Genomic DNA, 7916 nt, shown 5'->3' on the forward strand with positions numbered 1-7916 from the left:
TCAGTTAATGCCTATGGTTTCTAGGGGTATTCCTTGCATCCAGTTGACTGAGGATGAAAAACCTCAAGCCAGTTGAGTCTGCATAATATGATGGCACCACCAGTAAGAGGATAGCTACAGCCCTATAGGCATGGCTCTGAAGGAAAATCTTCCCAGTGGGCAGAACTTTGAGCAGTACATTTGGTTGCTCACTGTGTCTGGAGTGAGTGAGAGGTGGGCAGAAGTGTGAATGCACACTACTGTTAAGCAGTTGCTAAGTTTGGCTTGACGGTCAGGGGCTTGAAAGGAACAGGAGTGGAAAGTTGGTTACAAGAAGTCTAGGACTGAACCACTCATAATGGCACAGACTGTGAAGATATTTATATTTCATGTGACTATCCAACAAAGGGCTTCCACTCCAGAAGAGGTTCTAAAAATAATGTGGAAAAAAATGTCATGCTCTACAAATGTCAGCCTCTTTCCAGCCACATTAGTGCTTGTTCAATGGACCAATGGACAAAATGGCTTTGATGCAAAGAAAGAGGAACTCAATAACATAGCCTTCTCCTTACCAAGACTGACTTTGCTAATGTCACTGCTGAGTGTCTAATTTTCCAACATGAAAGGCCAAAATTGAGCCCTTATATAGCACCATTCCCTAGGGTGACCAGTTAATCAACTGGAAGGCAATTGATTACATTTTATATTTTATATCAGGAATGGGACAGAGATGCGTCTTCAATCATATTCTGGAATTGCTTCTAGGAATCAAGGAGTAAGGGTGGCTCTTCTCATTATTATGCTTAATAACCCACTCTCAGAATTTTTTATTCTCAACTGAGAAACTTTGAGCTCTGTGAATTTGGAGGTCTTAGTACCTAAAGGGGGGATACTTCTGTCAGAGGACACAATGGTGCTTCCTTTGAATTGGAAGATGAGACTTCTACCTGGCCATTTTGGGCTCCTTATACCACCTGAACAAACAGGCATTAAAGGAGTTATTCTACTTGTTGGAGTTACTGATCCTGAATACCAAGAGGATATTGGGTTGTTACTACACAGTGAGGTCAAGGAGGATTTTCTTTTTAATCCAGTGGACTCTCTGGAGTGCCTCTTACTACTTCCATGCCCAATAGGAAAAGTTAATGAAAACTATAGTAACAAAAAAAGGCAGGTCAGTTGATAACTTAGATACTTTAGAAATTAATATTTGGGTCACTCCACCAGGTAAATAAGCCCACCCAGCTGAGATTCTGAAGTTGGAGTAAATACAGAATTCATAGTGAAAAAAGGAATAATTAAATATCAGCTAGAGCCTTGTGACCAATTACAAGAATAAGAACTATAGTACTTTCCATATTTTTTCTTTGCTTGTATGTTTATTTGTATAAATTGTTTTTCTTCTTTCTCTTTTGCCCATTTTCAATTTTATAAACAAATTGTTGTGGGTTAATTTTAAATTTTACTCATTAAATTTTTAAATTTACAGAATATTAAGTGGTACTGTGATGGAATTTGGGAATTATTAATATAGCCAGATATAAATACAGTGACTGTTGGAACTGTGCATCTCCTCACTTCTAGAAAAGAGTGAGAATTTTTCACCTTTAAGAAGCATAGCTGTATTTCATTAGGGTTGGAATACAGAATTGTTTAAATGTTGTATGGAAGTTCAAATGTGAGTAGATGGGTATGGAATCTGAGTTATCAAAACATGTGCTGTGACATCGAACAATTTATTACTTTTCAATAGATTTTATCATACAATATCTGTTCTGTGAAAATGGAACAGGATACTTTAAGCAAAGCATTTCCTTTGCAGCAAGCATGATGGTAAACTTTGTCAGTAGAGGGTGATGGATAGATACTGCAGGACAAAGGAGCTTTTCTTCTTTGTTCTGGGATGCTGCTGTGTTGTACTTTTCTTGCTTCTATCACATGGCTTCCAGCAGTGCCCAACGCAAAAATCAAGTGGTGCTCCACTCTGACTACTTGCCCAGAGCATGCAGTTCCTTACAAGTTCACACCCCTGCCCTAGTCCAGTGACCATCTCACCATGGCCCTCCCCACAGACATAACACATCTCCAGTCTCACCATCCTGCTGCGAAGTGGGTTGCATCTATTCCGACTCAGTAAATTGAATTTTGCCTAGATAAATGGAATGTCCTCTGAATCAGTCTGAGACATTTATCTGGCCAGTGGATGTTTCAGCTTTACAAAGTAAATCCACTCTTGCATATTCTCTGAGCCTTTTATTCACTTATTCTATAGTCAATTGTATCAGTTCTGGCATTTCTTCTTGATTTAGTGTGTGCTATCACTTTTTCCAAGTTTTCAAGAGCCATTTTAGGAGTGTGGTTGGCACCATCTTCTAGGGTCCTTGCTAGGACTCTCCCTTAGCCAGCCTTATATTTCATTTCCCTTGATCTAGAACCCTCAAGATCCAGTTGCATACATTTTTTCCACTTCCTGCCAGAATGTAGTGGCCAAATTCTACAGCTCCTTCAGAGTATAACTCCTCTCTTCCTTTAGCAGATCAAGCACAGGCTTAGTTTTAGACTCTTGTTATAGGTCTGGTTTCTGGGAGGGTATAAGTGAACCTTGTAAAACATTTGAGACCTCTGTATTATCTTTAAGGAAAGAGCGGGTTACTTCTATATGCCCAGCACACCCAGAGGAATCTGGGAGTTCTCAAATGAATCTACCCAGATATCCCTGTCCCAGGTCTCAGGGTCTCACTCCTTCTGTGTTGGAGTCCTAATTTTGGCATAGGAAGCCTGCTGTAGTAGAGAGTTTGCTTTTCTCTTAATTTCCACTCTTTCATGACTAAGTCCCGGGCCTGAGCTTGAATCTGTTCCTCTAGTCACAGGAGTAACAAGTGCTGCCAGTGAGTTCTCTCTTGCCTTCGCATTCTGTCTTGAATTGATGATTTATCACCCTGAGCCTATTACACCTCTTCAATTAATTATTGGTACTTAACATCAACCATCCAACTCCATGGTTCTTTCTTATGGTTATCATTTCCTTCATCTTCCTTTAGCACCAGAAATATTCCATTAGCCAATGAATCCTCTTAGACCAAAATCTTATCCCAGACTACCACCAGTGAACGTTTCAACAACTGCCCTGTTACAACATATCAGGGGCTATTCATTCTCCACTTACCACTAATGATGGAAACTTCATTGCCAGTCAGCCACTGAATGACCTATCTCCAAAATCCCATTTACAATCTTCTGACTGTAATCGCATTTACAGAACCACTTCTGACACTTAGATTGGGTTCTCTGGCAACAGCTACTGAGACACTCAGATGGAGAGTTGGTCAGGGATGTTGGGGGCAAGGAGGATGGAGACTCTAAGGAAACAAAAATTTAAGGAAGTGAGGAAGGCAGGATTGAGAGTTGCTGATCTGCAATCAGGTCTTGGCTGATTCTGTTGAGATTTTTGGAGCTGAGATGTCTTTCAGAGTGTCCCAAGTTGAGTTCCAAGAAGGCCTTTGTCTCCCTACCTCAGCATATTTTCAACTGCAGGATGCTTCCTGGGTAAGTGGTAAAGCTTTAGGAAAAGTTGATCCTGAATAGTGAGGATTCCAGTGAGAGATGCAGCTGAAGTCATCAACAGCTGATAGTCCCAGAATTCAGGGACTGAGTGAATCAGAGCTAAAGAAGGGATCTGGGAGGAGCACCACCATATTTACTGCTCCAATAACTGCTGAGTCAGATCCTACTAAATTTACTGCCAGTCTGGATCAGAAATGGTTCTAGAATAAGCTAGTAGATTCCATGTCCTTGGGGCCTGCCGATGAGCTTAGCAGAGTAAAGGGAGGGGGGAGTTGACAGCTTGCATCTATTTCAAAATAAAAACCTATTGAGAAAGAGTCACTGAATTCATTTAATTAAACTATAATCTTTACATGTATGGCTTTTGTGTTCTTCTTTTTGCTCCTGCTATTTGGAATGAAAAAGGAATGAAAAGAAAGAAGACAGAAGGAAGGTGGTTGACTTATTGAGCACTGAGCTGTCAAGACCTATTCTTGGCAATTGTTCTTTTGTAGATAAAAGTACAGGTGGATATGAGTTCCAGGCCCACAACATGAATTACCTCCCTCTTGTCACAGTTCAGTAATTAATCAGCCGTAACTGCAGAAGAGAGTGGAAAGTAACTATGGGCACACATGACACATTAACTCAAGTTAGTTCATCCTGATTAGCATGGGTTCACTCAGAAGCAAATAAATTAACAATCACCTCTGGCTGAAACCGTGCTCATAAGCAGGAAAATCTGAGGGATGTTATGACCACATTTGAAAGTATTGTTTAAATACCTGAAATTAAAAAAAATATATCTCCCAAGGAACCTTCATACTGTTCTCCATAGTGGCTGTCTCAATTTACATTCCCACCAGCAGTGTAGGAGTGTTCCCTTTTCTCCACACCCTCTCCAGCATTTATTGTTTGTAGATTTTTGGATGATGGCCATTCTGACTGGTGTGAGGTGATACCTCATTGTAGTTTTGATTTGCATTTCTCTAATAATTAGTAATGTTGAGCATCTTTTCAGGTGTTTGTTGGCCATCTGTATGTCTTCTCTGAAGAAATGTCTATTGAGGTCTTTCTCCCATTTTTAGACTGGGTTGTTTGTTTTTTTGATATTGAGCTGCATGAGCTGTTACATTTTGGAGATTAGTCCCTTGTCAGTTGCCTCATTTGCAAATATTTTCTCCCATTCTGAAGGTTGTCTTTTCATTCTGTTTATGGTTTCCTTTGCTGTGCAAAAGCTTTTAAATTAGGTCCCATTTATTTATTTTTGTTTTTATTTTCATTACTCTAGGAGGTGGGTCAAAAAAGATTTTGCTCTGATTTATGTCAGAGAGTGTTCTGCCTACGTTTTCCTCTAAGAGTTTTATAGTGTCTGTCCTTACATTTAAGTCTTTAATCTATTTTGAGTTTATTTTTGTGTATGGTGTTAGTGTTCTAATTTCATTCTTTTACTTGTAGGTGTCCAGTTTTCCCGACACCACTTATTGAAGTGACTATCTTTGCTCCATTGTATATTCTGGCCTCCTTTGTCATAGATTAGGTGACCATAGGTGCATGGGTTTATCTCTGGGCTTTCTATCCTGTTCCATTGATCTATATTTCTGTTTTTGTGCCAGTACCATACTGTCTTGATTACTGTAGCTACCATATGATCCCGCAATCCCACTCCTGGGCATATACCTGGAGAAAACCATGATTCAAAAAGGCAAATGCAGCCCAGTGTTCATTATAGCACTATTTACAATAGCCAGGACATAGAAGCAACTAAATGTCCATCAGCAGATGAATTGATAAAGAAGATGTGGCACATATATGCAATGGAATATTACTCAGCCGTTAAAAGAAATGAAATTGGGTCATTTGAACAGACATGGATGGACCTAGAGACTGTTATATAGAGTGAAGTAAATCAAAAAGAGAAAAATATTGTATACTAATGTGTAGATGTGGAATCTAAAAAATTGTTTAGATGATCTTATTTGCAAAGCAAAAATAGAGACACAGATGTAGAGAACAAACGTATGGATACCAAGGGGGAAGGGGAGGATGAATTGGGAGATGGGGATTGACATATATACAGTGCTGATACTATGTATAAAGTAGGTAAATAATGAGAACCTACTGTGTAGCACAGGGAGCTCTACTCAGTGCTCTGCAGTGACCTAAATGCGAAGGAAATCCAAAAAAGAGGGGATATATGTATACGTATAGCTGATTCACTTTGCTGTACAGTTGAAACAAGCACAATATTGTAAAGCAACTATACTCCAACAACAACAACAAAAAGACAAAAGAGACATGACAACACATGGTGATTAGTTGAACTAAACAGAAAAAAAAGTGGTGTTTGAAAAAAAAATATCTCCCAAGCTTGCAATTCTACAATACTTCCACCCTGACCACCCACAGTGAGAGTCTTATGATGTTTGTGAGTACAAGGTCCTCTGCTGAGCAGCTCAGGTGAGAAGCCTCCAAGCTCACTTCCAGAACTACTGTCCTGCTCTCCTCCACAATCCAAGGTGGCATTAAGTTGACTGCTCTGAAGGTCTGTTCTCTCTCCCAGATGTGAAAGGCTTCCCAAGGGGCAGAGCTAGGGTATGTGAGTGAGGCATTCACTCCAGGGACAAAATTTAGGGTGTCACCAAGAAAACTCAGTAATCAAGACAAATATTTTCATTTTTTTAAGATGTCAAGGAGGCTTTATTCATACATCCAGCTATATTAGTCTCTCTTTCTCTCTCTCTCTTTTTTTTTTTTTTTTTTTTTGCTGCACCTTGCAGCATGTGGGATCTTAATTCCTTGACCAGGTATGGTACCCACACCCCCTGCAGTGGAAGCCCAGTGTCTTAACCACTGTACCTCCAGGGAGGTCCCCAAGGCAAATATTTTTAAAAAGCAAAACTGAGGCAAAAATTTTATGGTGAACAAATTATCTAAATTTTAAATAAAGACTGAATCAATTTATTGATTTTAACTTTTGCCTGAAGCTAAAATTATAGTTCATCATTGCACTGCTAAGGAAGAAGCATATCATTTCAAGGGACTGGGTTAAATAAACTTCCTACCTGAAATGATGGTCTCTAGAGTAGTGCAGTTGTTCTCCAACTTCAGTAGCTGTCAAGATTACCTGAAGAGTTTGTGGAAACACAGATTATTTCAACCCCAAACTCAGAATTTCTGAGGTGAGTCCCAATAATTTGCATTTCTAGCAAATTTCAGACAATGGGACTGATGCAGGGACCATATTTTAAGAACTACCATGAGACAGTTATATAAATAATAAGCCAATAGTGCATGTAGTAGGTGCTCATTGAAGAAAAATATTTGATGAGCTGAGCGAGTGAATGAAATATCATAAAGCCAAATCAGCTAGTGGAGTGGGGGGTTTGTGGATGAATTTCTTACCCTGTGTTCCTATCCACATGAGTGGGCTCGGGCCTCTATTGCCCGATATAAGATGACACATCTTGGACAGATGTGGGGAACAGCAGAGCTCTGATGCCCATCCACGTGCTCCAGGACAGGGCAAAACCATGACAGAGGTTGAATTTCAATTTGGCTCCAGAGGCCTCTTTTCTTTAGTGATTCCTTCCACACACCCCCTACTTTTCCTGACATCCTTTATTTACATGCTACCCAGTCTCTTCCTACAGTGGTACACCCCAGACCTGGTTTCCTAGGTCACCCTCAGAGATAGGGTAGGGGTAGAGGTGGTAAAGCAGGGATGGAGGAAACAACTCACTTTGGGTCAGGCAAAAGGACATTTCAACACCTAACCGTGGGTTAAGTACTAAATTTCCAGACTCCATTAAGGTGTCAGTGCTACCAATTGCAGACCCATTCTTCAGGTTTTATTGATAGCCATTTCCAAGTAGCATCAGACAGGGGACTCAGAAAGGGATTATTTACAGTTGTGCACACTTTAAATAATGTGCTCCTTTTGATTTAGTCTGACAGCCCATGATTTTAAGACATGGTTGGGCACAACCTAAAAACATAAAGGATTGAGTCAATTAAGCAGAAAGGTCAAGGCATAAATTTGGAAATGTGAGAAAATATTAGCATTCATTGCTATTTTAAAATTTCCATTCTTTCTACTTACACACCTACCTGCAAATCAATTAGGCTGTGGGTTTATGTTGTTATATTTCCTATTACAATACTGCAGAGGATAGATATAATTCTGTGACAGTCATCCTGGAAAGGAGACAAGAAACAATGTTCTATCAGCAAGAAATGAATGCAAAAGAATCCAGCTGAAATAGAGAAAAATACACAGTTCCTTTCCCCCTATCTCTTCTTCTACCCAACTCCAGGTGGAGGAAGAGAAAAAAAGTCATACTATGGACCCAAAGAGTTTCAGAAGGAAAGAATAGGAAGTTGTGAGAGATGGT

The sequence above is a fragment of the Hippopotamus amphibius genome, chromosome 9 (assembly GCF_030028045.1).
Source record: "Hippopotamus amphibius kiboko isolate mHipAmp2 chromosome 9, mHipAmp2.hap2, whole genome shotgun sequence".
Lineage (NCBI taxonomy): Eukaryota > Metazoa > Chordata > Mammalia > Artiodactyla > Hippopotamidae > Hippopotamus > Hippopotamus amphibius.